General features: G+C 37.0%; 1 protein-coding gene across 1 annotated transcript in view; it reads right to left on the reverse strand.

Annotated features, from left to right (window-relative positions):
• The window catches only part of LOC149186121 (alpha/beta-Hydrolases superfamily protein), a 168,390-nt gene that overhangs the window by 106,597 nt on the left and 46,602 nt on the right, over positions 1–15,191 (reverse strand). The window lies entirely within an intron of this gene.

Consider the following 15,191-nt stretch of genomic DNA (forward strand, 5'->3'; position numbering starts at 1 on the left):
TTGATTGATGTTCTAAGGTTTATGGTACTAGGTGATAAGGTAAAATCTCTTAAAGGAAACTCTATATAATGTTTTGACACTTCTAAAAGGCCTTTCGCTCCCTCTAAGACACCTAGAAGAAACTTGCACAAGATCTAGGGTTTTGTGAATTATTGTGGCTAAAAGTACTCCCAAGATCAAGGCAAGAGAAATAAAGGGTTTCTTATGATTTATTCCAATGAATACCAAGCTCATGTAACCCTCAAAGAAGTCCCCAAGTCAAGGAAATACAAACTAGGGCTTTCCCTCTTAGGGCACACCTAGGGCACAAGTTTTTATGGATGAAAACCAATGGGATTCTTGTCAAACTTTGAGGTCTTGTAGACAAGACCCTAAGCTTGATGACAATGCTCCCGGAATCCACCAATTCCCTCTCTAATGAATTTCTCTCTATGCCCTAGCCTAGTCGTCCAAGAGAAGGGGACCAAAAATTTAGGAGAAAATATGGAGAAAAAAGGTTTGATCACCAAATGGCTTGGACCAATGCCTTCTCCTTTGGGATATGGAGTCCTAGATGCTCTAGATTTGCCAAAATCGTCCTTAAGGAGGTCAAGAGTTGATGCCCTAGCTACCAACCCTCAACAATTACCCACTCAAGATTTATGGAGAAAAGCAATATTTCATCCACTAGGAACATTCGTCACATGTCATGCTATGAATAACATATGCAATTGCCAACCAAAATAGCTTTTTAAATGAATTTTCAACAATTAGGGCACACTATAGGATTAACCTAGTTGCAACAATTCCATACATTAGACATTTTTCAAGAACAAAAATTCAACAAAAGGTACTTACAAGATGACAATATGATATATCCATCCATAAATCAAGAGATGGCTCCAAAGAAGATAAAGATTTCAGCTCCCAATATCAGAAAGCATCCAAGATCATCCAATAGCCAACCAAAGAAAAACTGTGAATTTGCCAACAAGGCCAAAATTTCCAAGTGTGATGATGATCCAATACAAGTGAAGTTTAGTTCTATTTATAAGAAACCTAGTAGGTCGATTTATTTGCCTAAGAGCCCCCTAACATTATAAAATTAAGCAAGATACATGCCTCGGTTAGAAGCCAACCAAGTAGCTTTTACAAATTATGAAATAACCATCCAATGCAAGCCGAATTGATGATGTCATGCTGATGTAGGGTCATTGGAGGACCATGTTGAGTCCTCTTGGTGCCAAAATGTGTGAGGGGGCTCCATAAATCATGAATAAGGAGATGGCCCCTTAGTCTCCATGCAATTCATCATGTGCGGCCCCAAAGTGATTTCGAGGCACAAAAACCACTCTGATGGGTCTCCCAATGATAGAATAGCTTGTAATGCTCCAATACTAAGGGCTCTGATGATGGTGCTTTCCCTCCCATGTCTCAAGGAGTGAGACAAACCTCCTTTGGGCCTCAAATTCAGCTGCCACACCATGTGATCATTGCTAAGCCGGCTAGGGCACACTAGTCCAAGTGCATCATCTCGTGAATAAAGTGCGGGAATGAGTAGGTTGTTGAAGGTCTTGAAGGTGCGCATGGTGTGAAATAATGCTCTGCACATGATGGGAGTTCCATGGCTCTCAACGCTTCCCATGGGGTGTCAATATGATCCTCTGGTGGACATGGGCCCCAATTAAGTTGTCCATTCTATGATGAAACCATCTGCCAATTACATATAATGTCCAATGTGTATCCTCACCATCAAGTACAACAATTCATTAGTGCATCTCAGTGAACCAAGCTTGTTTGTCAAGGGCACATTGAGACTTCATAGTGGGCTTCCCTTCCAAATTTGGGGCTTCAAGCTCATAATAGTGTTACCTCCCTAGGTAGGAGTGGCTAATAAACAACCCTATTAAGTGTTCCCAACCCCTAAGGGGAAAGAAAGTTTCTAGGTACCTCCTTTATTTGATAGGTGTCATGTGAATGATGATGAATGGATGGGGACACGAGGGTCTCAAGGCCAAATGCCATGGGTTCAAGGGTGGCAATGATGAGGGATGTCCACATATTGGGTATATAGATGTAGGAGGGAAAAATCGTGGATACATGATTTACGCTCGCCCTTTGTTCTTCCACCCTTCTATATTTGCCTTTTGCCTTTTCTTGATTTTTCTTTGTATTACTGCTCGAGGCTCCAGGGAATGAGAGCATGTTGTGTATGATGTAAGCAGTTAGTACCCCCTCAAGGTGGGCCAGTTCATTGCCCACCAGAGGTTAGGACGTGCATGAGTTCCTTAATGATGTGAGGGGGCACTCATGGGGCCCTAGGAACCAGGGTGATGGCCATAATGAAGGGGTAGAACTCATGTTTAGATTTTTCCCACGTACTATATTAAATGTCCCAACCATCATTTGCATTTTATAATATTCTTCTCTTTTGTTTCTTGCTTGTGGCCATGATATGCTTTTATCATTCTTTTAGCTGCATCGACCTCTGGGGCAACATTTCCAAACCCAACCCAATTATATGGACATGGGGACACAGAGTGTCGATGACTTATGGACCCACCAGTCATGTGGACTCAGAGAAGGAAAATGATGAAATAGGGCTTGTAACGTGCAAAGGGGAGTGAAAAAGGTGGAACAGGAAAACAAGACTACACTGAAAATTTGGAGACCCCAAATTTCTACTGCAGCAACTGATTAAGTTTCTTCCATTTGTTAATTAATGAACAAATTATTTACTGCATCCTATAGCAAATACCGAAACTAATACACTGCAACTTTCACCAATTAAATTAAATGCGGAAACAAGAAACTAAGCAAGAAAGAAATACACAACATATGACACCCTTTTTTTTGGACAAATGTCCCAGGAAAAACCCAATGCGAGAAAACTAGTGCAGCAGCTGAGGGTTTGTATTATTAAGCAGTAGTTTTATGAATACAATCTTTGGATGCCTTGTTGACTATCCAATACAGAGAGAAACTGACTGACAGAGAGATTAGTGAGAGATACCTCACACTATCACTGAGGATCCAACACTGATCCAACTACTGAATGGCTAGCCCCTAGCAGCCTCTACGCAGTTTCTGCGCAATCACTGCGTTGTTCTACGTCACTGCTTCTGGGGTCTGCCTCACTCTTTCTGGCTGATCATTTTGCTTCTGGAACTTCGGCCTCTGCTCTCCCAGTCTCACACCCCAGCTTTTGGCTTCAGAACTCAACTTCTCCAGCAAAAATACGGATCTCCTCTCAGGCTCTGTATTGCTTCTGCGTCATCCTACGCTGCCCAGTGTAGCCTCTGCGTTGCATCTTTCAGATCTCTCTCTACCTCCTCTGCAATGTATTCTCGGATCAGGGAATTCTCCAACCGGAACTATCCCTGCCCCTCACTGCAAGAAATCTCCTCAATCGATTCTCTAGCAACTGTTGCACTGCCCTCTTTGAGAAATTCAATCTCTTGATCTCTCCCTGATGTGTTTTCCAAATGCCCATCAAGCATCCTCTTATAATCTTCTCGTTGAGAACCAACGGCCCAGATTAGATTCTAATCAATGGCTCAGATCATTTTGGCTTGATCCTAGTCTTCTTCTAGAAGTTTCACCCTTAGTTTGATTAATACCCTTTAATTATTTTAATTTCCTAAGTTTAGACTTAGGCACCTGTTGTCGCACAGACTATCCAGGCAGCACGACAACGCTCAGACCGGAGGCTGTCACCCTAATCCCTGATCTCTCCGTTTAAGCTGTCTCCCGAAGCTAAGGAGGGTAGACCCTATGAGATAAAGGAACCAACTGTGGACCAGTTGGGTTGGGAGACACAGCAAGGCAATTTAGCACCTGATTGATTTTAGAAATTAATGTACCAGTGCCTTATGGAGTTAATGATTAAATGATTATTTATTATATGTTGCAGAAATATGAACCTTGTAAAACAATCATTATCATCAAATAACCCAAGCAATGCAAGATATTCAATAAATGCACAATGCTTTAACAATGATCCAGCAGTTAAATTTCTAAAGATTGAATGCTTTGAACAACCATACAATTTAAATGCTTACCAATTACCACTTTCATATAGCTAACTTTAAATAAATATTTAAGTGCATTTAACTATAGAGAAGTGGAACAAAAGACACCAAAAAAATGATTTTTTTAGTTTAAGCTTTTCAAAAAATTTTAATTTTTATATATTTTTATATTTTTACATAAAACAAAACTAAACTAAGCAAAAACCAAAGTGAATAAAACTTAAAATTATTAAAACTAAACTAAAGCCCAATCAAAAGAAACTAAAAGGGACCTTTTTAGGCCTTTTTTTATATTTTTTGTATTTTTATAAAAATTCTAAGCTAAAAATCAAAATAAATCAAAATTAAAATCCTAAATTAAATCTAAAACCATGAAGGAACTTTTTATGCCCTTTTATATTTTTTATATTTTTATATTTTTTGATATTATTTTTAAAATCAAAATTTAAACAAAGTTAAATCTAAATTTAAAGAAATCTAAATCTAAAAACTAAAACAAAAATTTAATAAATCTAAAACTAAAATGAACTAACGGCTAAACCAAAAATAAAACTAAACTCTAATCTAAATTTGAAACCTAACTAAAAAGAACTCAGATCTGAATCTAAATTAAACAAAAACCTAACCTAAAACTAACCAATGCATATGAAAAACTCCAACCCGTAAAAAAAAATCGCATTTTATAATGCGTGACCCCAAATCTTACCCACTTCTTAATAAAAGTCGTTGTTGTTTTACTCTGTGTGTGCAGGTCATGGCAAAGACGCGAGAGAACTTCGACAGTGAGAGGGATAGCAGTGCGTTGGTTCAATGGTGATAGCTGCGTGTGGAGCTGTGAAAGCGTAATGGAGCAACCAGCGTGTAGGTGATGCATGGAGCTAGAAGTTAGGAGCTGCGTGAGGCAGCTTGGAGAAAAGGGAACGCGAGTTCTGGAGCAGCGGAAGTAAGAGCGACTCACGGAGGGGATAACGTGGAGAAGGGCGTGAAAAAAACACACAGATGTTTGTTGCGGATAAGGTGAAGACTCAGAGGGATGGTTAGAAAATGGATGGCAGGAGGAGAGCAATACGCAGGTGGGCAATGAAGCAGCGGATGGGCTAGTACGCAGAGAGGATTTGCGAATTATGAAGACTAGCTGTGGACAGGAAAAGAGCGTATAGCTGGAAAGGAACAGCGTTTGGATAAAGTTGGGAGTGGACTGCATGAATTTGATTGCAGGTGAGAGAGGAGTTATGATAGCAGCGAAACCCTTAATGAATTTTCGAAAATAACTCTGCTGGACAATAAACAAAATGGAAAATTGCTACCCAATAAAACCCCAAAAAAATTCTCCAGATTTGGACAAGATCTGAAACCCTAGACTGCAAAACGATGCACCTGCAAAAGCTAGTTTTGAGGCCAGATCTTACCCTCTGGGGCCTAGATCTGGTTTCGAAAAAGAAAAATCCTCAAACCTGCAACCTGCAATGGCAAAAACAGAACACCCAGAAGTAAAATGTGCAAGAAACAAAACTAAAAACCCTAAACCAATTAAATAATTACAATATTCACAGTTTAAAGGCTCTAAATAGCTAGATTTTCCATTATGCCATGGAAATATTTTCAGAATTTTAAATTTAATGTGAGGTGTTTCAGAAAACCCTTCATGCATCTGCAACAAAAATTCTAATGATAAGCCCGGGATTAAAATTGGTTGGGCTCTTTCAAAAAATGCAATCTGGGAGTTGGCTGGTTCAACCGAAAACTTCCCCGAACGCCCAGTAAACTTCGAAATCTAGATTTTCCTGCACAGCTTACTTCAACCATTAACAAAGAGGGAGAAAACAATACTAAAATCCAAATCTAATGGAGATACCTACCATCATATTCAGAAATTTAACTATCATTCAAACCCTAGCGACCAAACAAGATACCTATGTTTAAAATCACTCTTCATAAAGCTATCATCAATGGCTAAAAATAAAATCATGCACAGAAATAAAACATCTTATAGCATTTCCAGAAGAGTAACACCAACAAGATTTCAACCCCAAAGTCTTTCTTTATTGCACAAAAAATGACTACAAGAGAGCTTTCTTTAGCACACGACTCTAAGATCGAATGATCTCAAATGACCCCTGACACCCTATTTAAAGGAAAAACTCCCAACAGTTAGTTCGAGTGACCCATGTCAAAATGATCTCGACAGTCGATGAGGATAAAAATAACTTTTAATCTCATCTATCGAAATTTTAAATGCATTTTAATATATTAAAAATTTAAATTTTACATTTATTTTCTCAAAACTTTTGACATATTATTATTATTTTTTTTTTAATTATTTATTTATTTATTTTAATGTTATTTTATTTTTTATTTTTTTTATTATTTTTTAATTTTATTATTTTTTATTATTTATATATTTTATTATTATTATTATTATTTTACTGGACCCTCAAACTTAGCCTTTGGAAAAATCGCCTAGGACCTAGGACTATGAGGGGATTAAAACATTTTCTAACCCTTAAGACACTTTACATCATGACTTTTACAATTTTACATCTCAAGGGGTAAAACCCATTTGACATAGACCCTCATAGACCACCCAGTTCTGCAACACAAATATAATCTAGTAGATCAAGCAATTTGTAATAAAATAGCCTAACCAAATAGTTAGGACTATTCCCAAATCACTTTTACATAGACTCGACCTAGCACACTAGGACTCCCCTAAGATTCTAATGACAAAATCCATTCCGGCTTTGGGGTTAGGCTGAAGGAAAACTCTGCCAATCATGGATCGGTGAGACAAAAAACTTTCCGGAACGTAGATTATCATTAGAAAATTAGGTTTGCCTAGGCAATTTACATACATGACTTAGATCTGCTAAAATTATTTACGATTTACACATGCAGACTGGGTTTACAACATAACATAATCAAGCTGATGATGATAGTCGAATGGCATGGACATATCGATCAAACGCTATCCCTTTTGCGAAAAAAGGGGGTGTACTGCTATGGGTAGTTGACACGTAGTGGTCAACATCTGGCTCTACTTGGGGACACGTTGCTGCACTATAAGAATGTGAGAATTCAAAATCTGCAACCACGCAACACACAACAAAAAATAAGTAGCCTCCATCCCAAAAATCATCACATAACATTAGGCACATGAAAGATATAAGCTCTTCATTTATCATCTATCTAGTAACATGAAAAGTAAATCTAATCCTAAGACAGAAATAAAATGTTGAAATGACAAGGAGTAAGGTTAGAAATACAATACAAAGGATGCCCCATGGCATCGAATATCATCTTTGAAGAATAGCTTGAGCATTTGGCCATTTGCAGGTAAATCAAGTGGTTCGCCATCCAATCTGCTCAAGTGGAATGAGTTTGGTCTAGCAATGTCTCAGATGATGTACGGTCCCAGCCACAAACTATTGAACTTCTTATGTTTTCTTGGTTTTTCATTCTTGCGATCCCAAAGAAGTACCATATCTCCAACCTGCAAAGATCTAGATCGAGAGGATTTATCAAAGATTTTCTTAATGTTAGATTGATTTTTTCATATAGCATCAAAAGTTGTCCTACGAGCTTCATCTAACTCCACAATTTGATCTATTATGTTTTGAACAACATCTTTATTAGTAGAAAAATGCTGAAGGAGCTGATAAGCTGGCAATTTCAGGTGCACAGGTAAGGTTACATCCAATCCATAAACTAGTTCAAAGGAAGATTTACCAGTAGCTTTCTTTTTAGTGATCCTATCTGCCCATAAAGCATACTTGACTTTGCTATCCCATGATCTCTTCTTATCTCCTACTATCTTCTTGATAATGGTTATGAGATTCTTGTTACTTGATTTAGCCAAACCATTACCCTGAGGATAGTAATTTGATGAATGAGATAAGACAATGCCATACTTGAAACAGAAAGACGAAAACTCTGAGGAACTAAAAGCCTTGGCATTGTGAGTAGTGATCTTAGCAGGGACACCAAATCTAGTAATGATCAATGAAATCCATAATAACCTTTTCAGTGGCATTCTTAGCAGGAATGGCTTCAACCCATTTAGTGAAATAATCAGTAGTAGTCAAAACCCATGAATAGCCATTGCTAGAATTTTCATGGAACTTCCCGATGAAGTCCAGACCCCAATGCTGAAAAGGTGCCTCCACAATGACAGGTTGTAGGGGCAGGGCAGCAAGCTTTTGTTTCCCAGTGAACAATTGACAAGCTTGACAACTTCTGACAAACCTATGCACATCAGAAAAAATTGAAGGCCAATAATAACCAGCTCTCAGAATTTTGTGGGCGTAGTTCTAGCAGCATAATGACCACCACAAAATCCTGAATGAAACTCAGAAACTAATTTCTTGGACTCAATTTCATCAACACACCTAAGCACTATGCCCTCAGGATTTCTCCATCCAAGGCCATCCTTCATGAGGCAATACTTAGTGGCTTTTAATCTAAGAGCCCTTCTCTTATGAGCAACTAAATGGTTAGGACATGTAAGATTCATCAAGTAATAAACAATGTCCTTGTACCACTCATGCTCTCCTAATCTTTGCAACTCAGGCGAAGATAGATCGCTAAGACAAAACAAACCAAGAGTCTTTTCGTTACCTTCGGTCAACATTTGAGCCAAGCCTTGGCCTTTGACTAGCTTGGTGGGTCTGATCTCCAAATCATATTCTTGTATTTTAGTAACCCACCTAGCACGAGTCCCTAAGCAATCGGTTTGAGTTAATATATCTTTAACAGCAGAATGTGGGACGAAAGCAATGATTAATAGAATAACCCACATAAGTTTTGAAATGCTTAAAAGACTTGACCAGGGCATATGCTTGCTTTTCCATGGTATAGGCTGCTCGTGACCATCTTTATTCTTTTGTAATAAGGCACCAGCAATGGTATCTTCGGAAGCGAAAGAAAAAATCATGAAATCCTTGGAATAATCGGGACTAACTAAGACAGGGGCTCTTGCAATAACGCATTTGATTTCCTAAAAAGCCTTTTTGCCATCTTCTTGCCAAACAAATTTTACATCTTTCTTCAGAAGACTCTGAATAGGCTTAGCTACTTCTGCATAATTTGGAATAAACCTTCTAAGAAAATTTGTTTTTCCAAGGAAGGACGGAAGGGATTTAAGATTATGAGGAAGAGGAATCTTTTGGATTGCTTCAATTCTTTCAAGATCAATCTTGATTATGGCCAAGTAATTTCCCTTCGGTTACTCCAAAAACAGACTTCGCTGGATTCAAAGAAATCCCGTATTCTCTACATCTATCGAAAACCTGCCCAAGATGATTTATATGACTGATACCATCTTTAGAAAATACAGTAAGATCATCTTGGTAAATTTCAATAAATTTCCCGATTAACCCCTTAAAGGCATAATCCATAGCTCTTTGAAATGTAGCCCCAGCGTTGGTTAATCCAAACGACATTCTAATGTATTCAAAAGTACCCCATGGTGTGGTGAATGTGGTTTTGTGACGATCTTCCTTTTTAACCCATACCTGATTATACCCAGAAAAACCATCTAGCAATGACATCATTCCAAAACCGGTTACTCTTTGCAACAAAGTCTCCATGTTTGGCAAAGGGTAATTATCTTTCTTACATGCTAGATTAAGATTTCAAAAATCGACACAAAGCCTTATCGTACCGTTCTTTTTCCTAACAATCACCAAATTGGAACACCATGTTGAATGCCTTGTTTGAGCGATAATTCCTGCCGCAAGCATTTTTGAAAGCTCTTTCTGAACCAAAGGGGCTAACTTAGGATTAATCTGCCTAAGCTTTTGGCAAAAGGGTTTAGCATTTTCATCTTTTAAGGGGATAGTATGTTCCATGACATCTTCCCTATAGCCTTTTAATTCATCATAAGAAAATGCTAAAACATCTTGATACTCGCGAAGTAAATTAGTTAACTTTTTTCTTTCCTCCACACTAGTACCTTTACCAATTTTAACAATCTTTGGGTTCGCAGGAGTACCAATGTTTATCTCGAGATATTCACCTGGGTCCATTTTATTTTCCTCTCTCAACTTCGTGGCATCATGACGATCAAAGTGTTGCTCTAAGGCAACCACATTCCTAGGAGTAGGATTTATGATATGCTCATGATCAACAGATCCATCCTCCTCAGAATCTATCCGAAAATCTTCAAACTCATCCAGACTATCAAGAAAATGAATCACTTGCTTTTCATCATTAAAGACTTGCCAATGCTCTGAGTTATCTGGAACAGACGGCCTAAATATAACTTCCATTTTGATCTTATCCTTAATTAGCTCATCAGATAACTGGAAGGTAGTAGCAACTATGACAAGTTCATCCGCCAAACTATTATGCTCTCTTGGGATAGCTTCAAGGTCAAGGGCATCAAAGTGTTCCATAGTATCCCACACAGCATTTCGATAATTCCTTAATCTTTGATTTTTACATGTAAACTTATTTTTAAGCTGCATGATAATTAAATCAGAATCCCCCTTAATGCTAAGCAACTTAATTCTCAAAGATTTTGCCAATTCAAGACCCAACAATAAAGCCTCATATTCAGCGACATTGTTGGTTGCTTCAAACTCCAATCGATAGGCAAACTTGAAAATGTGACCAAGGGGAGATTTAAGCACTATTCCTACACCTTTACCATGCCTAGATGATGCACCATCAAAATACATGTACCAAACTTTACCATTGAGATCCTTAATCTTATCATCAGGAGGAATTATGAAATTAGACATGATAGCGTAATTCCCAATGTCAGGTTGTTCTTTAATTATCTCGTTGTGACATCTCTTAGGATCTTCAACATGAAATTTTCTTTCGGACTCTCTATTAAGTCTTACAAAACCATCACCTCTAAGAGAAGGAATCATAGCATATGACCAATTCATTTGAATACTTCCTCCTAGATCAGAGGCCCACTTTCTGGATAAAAGCATACCCCAGGCATTAGGCACATCAACAACAACAATATCCATAACAATCATGATGTCTGGGTAAACTGATAGATGAACTTGTAAATCTTTGATCAAACCATGCACTTCAATCTTCTTAGAATCCATGGCACATATATTATAGTAGGGTCTAGAAACTCTTAAGTTAAGTTGTTCCATGACCCTTTTAGTCATGACACAAGTTGATTCACCAGAATCCAACATGCAATTATTCAATTTATATCCATTAACCAACAGAGTGATAAAGAAAGGCTGGTGATCTTTGTTATCTGCATCCAAGCATTTGCAAATATATGGGAGCATCGTGATAGTCAACTTCCTGGGTCTTCTGTTGAGAAATATTTACTTGAGGACCTTGAATAGCTTTTAGCAATTTATCTCTTTGGGAAGGGATTTTAGCAATCTCAGAGACAGGAACCCAGGTTTTCGCATTGTTAAACCAACTTCCCAAATCGACATCTAATCCAGAGTTTAAACCAGGGTTAAAAGTTCGAGGGGGAATTTGATTCCCGTTTTGATCTTTATCCCTTCTCTGATAGGTTAAACCTTTATCTCTAGCAATCTCCATGATTTGCTCTGGAGAGGGTTTTTCACCATATAACTTAGCCAAAATGTCATCTTCATTTTTAAGGTTGTTTATACTAAAAGCTGACGAGGGATTCATAACGTCACGACTATTTTTCTTGACCTCCATCCAATCATCCATAGACAAAGGAAACTTGTTACCCACTACATTTATTTGATCATCTGCCCCAAACATTCCATTATCTAGAATTCTTCTAATGATGGGACAAGTAGCCTCTTCATGAAGAGCATCACAAACCTGACAGTAAGGCGGAGCATTATCGACCAAATTAGTAAGCGGATTAGGAGGTATCTGCTCACTAGATTGACCCTTCTTTTGCCAATTGTTATTTCTGTTATTATTATTTCGAGGTTGGAAATTTTGCGTTTATGCTATTTCCATTTGGACCAACTTATTCTACAAAGTAGCTATCTCCTTAGTATGATTAATTTTCATGTTTTTGATCTTTTGGAACAATTTCTGAACAAGCTTGCTATCAAGCTCTTGAACCGCTTTTTCTTTAGGTTCTTTTAGTTTCGTAGCAGCCCTATCGAAACCCGGGATCTCAGAATTCCCAGATGCCGCCTTGTCCTTTTCAAGCTCTATTGCTAAGGCTTGGCAATCCCTATAATCATTAAGTTTAGCACGTCTCAACTCATAAGAGGGCTCAGGGCTAAAGGCATCAATATAAAAATCTCGAAGAGATTTGTCGGTAGGTTTATAATCTTGAGGTAATTCTTTAATAATATCATTAAACCTTTTGTTAAATTCTTCAACGGTTTCATTCTCTCTCTTTTTTATTATGCTAATAGCTTTCACAAGGTGTCTTCCTTCTCTCTTATCTCCATACTTTTCCTTAAAGGCATTAATGATCGATTGTAAGGAATTAAATGAATTCCGAGGCTTTTCTGAAAACCAGTCATGAGCATCGCCCTCCAAGGTTAGAATAAAAAGAGTCATTCTAACATCTTCATGATCGAAATCAGCAGACCTTGCGTACTTAGCCATCCATATACTAAAAGCTTTCAGATGTGAATTAGCACTAATCGCATTATCTCCATGAAAGCTAGGCAACTTATCTATCCCAAGTGTTGGAAGATCATTGGGATAACCTTGAATGTTAGAAAAATCGCAAGGGGCATACATATCCATGATGTCGTACGCAACCGGGTTAGTAAAAAGAAAGTGGATATCAGAGAGGGCTTCTTGTCCAAGGTTAACAATAAGTGTACGAGAAAAGAGTTTGTGTAAACGTACCCTGAGAGCCTTTTTAGGATCAAGGGTAGGATTGCACAAACTGCTTGGATGTCTTCTAGTATACACTCTTGCAGATGATATATGAAGTGGAGTCGCGACCCGGACAGGAAGTGAAGCACGGAAAAGCTCGAAAGGAAAGGACCAAGGACAGAAAAAACTCTATCCGCAGCAGCGGCGCCAAAAAATGTTGTCGCACAGACTGTCCAGGCAACACGACAACGCTCAGACTGGGGGCTGTCACCCTGATCCCTGATCTCTCTGTTTAAGCCGTCTCCCGAGGCTAAGGGGAGTAGACCCTATGGGATAAAGGAAGACTAACTATGGACCAGTTGGGATGGGAGACACAGCAAGGGAATTTAGCACCTGATTGATTTTAGAAATTAATGTACCAGTGCTTTATGGAGTTAATGATTAAATGATTATTTGTTATATGTTGCAGAAATATGAACCTTGTAAAACAATCATTTATCATCAAATAACCCAAGCAACGCAAGATATTCAATAAATGCACAATGCTTTAACAATGATCCAGCAATTAAATTTCTAAAGATTGAATGCTTTGAACAACCATACAATTTAAATACTTACCAATTACCACTTTCATATAGCTAACTTTAAATAAATATTTAAGTGCATTTAACTATAAAGAAGTGGAACAAAAGACACCATAAAAAATGAATTTTTTTGTTTAAGCTTGTCAAAAAAAATTATTTTTATATATTTTTATATTTTTACATAAAACAAAACTAAACTAAGCAAAAACTAAAGTGAATAAAACTTAAAATTATTAAAACTAAACTAAAGCCCAATCAAAAGAAACTAAAAGGGACCTTTTTATGCCTTTTTTATATTTTTTGTATTTTTATAAAAATTCTAAGCTAAAAATCAAAATAAAACAAAATTAAAATCCTAAATTAAAATCTAATCTAAAACCATGAAGGAACTTTTTATGCCCTTTTTATATTTTTTATGTTTTTATATTTTTTGATATTATTTTTAAAATCAAAATTTAAACAAAATTAAATCTAAATTTAAAGAAATCTAAATCTAAAAACTAAAACAAAAAATTTAATAAATCTAAAACTAAAATGAACTAACGACTAAACCAGAAATAAAACTAAACTCTAATATAAATTCGAAACCTAACTAAAAAGAACTGAGATTTGAATCTAAATTAAACAAAACCTAACCTAAAACTAACCAACGCATATGAAAAACCCCAACCCGTAAAAAAAAATCGCATTTTATAATGCGTGACCCCAAATCTTACCCACGTCGTAATAAAAATCGTTGTTGTTTTACTCTATGTGTGCAGGTCATGGCAAAGACACGAGAGAACTTCGACGGCAAAGGGATAGCAATGCGCTGGTTCGATGGTGATAGCTGTGTGTGGAGTTGTGAAAGCGTAATGGAGCAACCAGCATGTAGGTGATGCGTGGAGCTGGAAGTTAGGAGCTGCGTGAGGTAGCTTGGAGAAAAGGGAACGCGGGTTCTGGAGCAGCGGAAGTAAGAGCGACTCAATGGAGGGGATAAAACAAGATACCTGTGTTTAAAATCACTCTTCATAAATCTATCATCAATGGCTGAAAATAAAATCATGCACAGAAATAAAACATCTTACAGCATTTCCAGAAGAGTAACACCAACAAGATTTCAACCCCAAAGTCTTTCTTTATTGCACAAAAAATGACTACAAGAGAGCTTTCTTTAGCACACGACTCTAAGATCGAATGATCTCAAATGACCCCTAACACCCTATTTAAAAGAAAAATTCCCAACGGCTAGTTCAAGTGATCCATGTCAAAATAATCTCGACCGTCGATGAGGATCAAAATCCCTTTTAATCTCATCCGTCGAAACTTTAAATGCATTTTAATATATTAAAAATTTAAATTTTGCATTTATTTCCTCAAAACTTTTGACTTATTATTATTTTATTATTTTTTATTTACTTATTTATTTATTTATTTTTATTTTATTTTAGTTTTTATTTTTTTAATTATTTTTTAATTTTATTATTTTTTATTATTTATATTTATGTTTTTTTAATTATTATTATTTTACTAGACTCTCAAACTTAGCCTTTGGAAAAATCGCCTAGGACCTAGGACTTATGAGGGGATTAAAACATTTTCTAACCCTTAAGACACTTTACATCATGACTTTTACAATTTTACATCTGAAGGGGGAAAACCCATTTGACATAGACCCTCATAGACCACCCAGTTCTGCGACACAAATATAATCTAGCAGATCAAGCAATTTGTAATAAAATAGCCTAACCAAATAGTTAAGACTATTCCTAGATCAATTTTACATAGACTCGACCTAGCACACTAGGACTCCCCTAAGATTCTAATGACAAAATCCATTCCGGCTTTGGGGTTAGGCTGAAGGAAAACT

The sequence above is a fragment of the Pinus tabuliformis genome, chromosome 3_1 (assembly GCF_031772625.1).
Source record: "Pinus tabuliformis cultivar Carrire ecotype Pingquan chromosome 3_1, CPIR1, whole genome shotgun sequence".
NCBI lineage: Eukaryota > Viridiplantae > Streptophyta > Pinopsida > Pinales > Pinaceae > Pinus > Pinus tabuliformis.